The sequence below is a fragment of the Agrilus planipennis genome, unplaced genomic scaffold, assembly GCF_000699045.2.
Source record: "Agrilus planipennis isolate EAB-ADULT unplaced genomic scaffold, Apla_2.0 scaffold44, whole genome shotgun sequence".
NCBI classification, from domain to species: Eukaryota; Metazoa; Arthropoda; class Insecta; order Coleoptera; family Buprestidae; genus Agrilus; species Agrilus planipennis.
In genome coordinates this window covers 1,717,582-1,718,544 of record NW_020438939.1, presented here as the reverse complement: position 1 = coordinate 1,718,544, position 963 = coordinate 1,717,582, and the positions used below count along the sequence as shown (strand labels likewise).

At 31.2% G+C, this 963-nt stretch overlaps 1 protein-coding gene across 1 annotated transcript in view; it reads left to right on the top strand.

Moving 5' to 3' along the window:
* The first annotated feature begins 353 nt into the window (after positions 1–353).
* LOC108742576 (thyrotropin receptor-like) overlaps positions 354–963 on the top strand; it is a 52,114-nt gene continuing 51,504 nt past the window's right edge. Inside the window, exon 1 of the mRNA XM_025974525.1 lies at positions 354–511. The gene's annotated coding sequence lies outside the window, so the exon portion shown is untranslated. The remainder of the gene's footprint in view (positions 512–963) is intronic.

The following is a 963-nucleotide window of genomic DNA, read 5'->3' as shown; positions in this document are numbered from 1 at the left end:
CACACTTTATTAAGTAAAGTAAAAGTTTTATTTTTGTGCCTAATCTCTGGAAATTGTGGGTGCAATACAATTATTGTATCTATTATTTATTTTGGTGCAGCATATTAAATAAAAGAATTACCCATTTTCAAAGTAGTCATACTGACCAATTTATTTGATGAGGGACGAGACCTTCGATTCACGAGTGGAACTCGCGTTCGTCCGGTTATTTATTTGATTTTTTAACTCAATAAAACTAAACATCCCGTTTCCAGGATAGATTGGAAGATTCAGAAAAGTGGGAAATTGTAAGTGTGTAAGTTTATTTGCAATAATGTTACAAGACAGTACAGTCCGCGCGCGCTGTTTCAAATCGAATTTTCTTATACGACAGCGTAACACTGTCATCATAGCACGCTAGACCGCGAATGCTATCATCACAAGTTTCCGAATTATTAGTGAACTGTTACTGTGCCAATGAACATCCACGTTTTTGTTTGTAAAAGTGTGTTATCGTTATTATTAATTCAAGGTAAGACAACAACATAAATCTCGAAAACATTTTCCTAACAAATATGTGTTTTTAAAAACTTTTTTCATTCAGAGGCTTTGTTTTTTTTACAAAATTTCTTATAGACGAGTGCAACAAATAAAAAATGATTTACTGTATTAAACAGGCTGTTACACTGTGTGGCATTTAACGTTTACGTATTGGTGAAAATTCAGTTTTATCTTTGTACCGTTAGCAGATAGCATTGAGAGACAATGGTTAAAAATTGTTTTCTTTTTATTAAAAATATCCAACATATTATTTTTAATATAACATTTGTAACATAATTACTAAACGAAATATCTGTCGAACTATAAAGTTCTAAACGTGTTGCTTCTTTAAAAAATAAACCTATCTCACTTTTCAATTTTAAATGCCTCACAACACATTCTTCTCAACCATCTTTACATACACATATTCCCAGAAACTTCAAT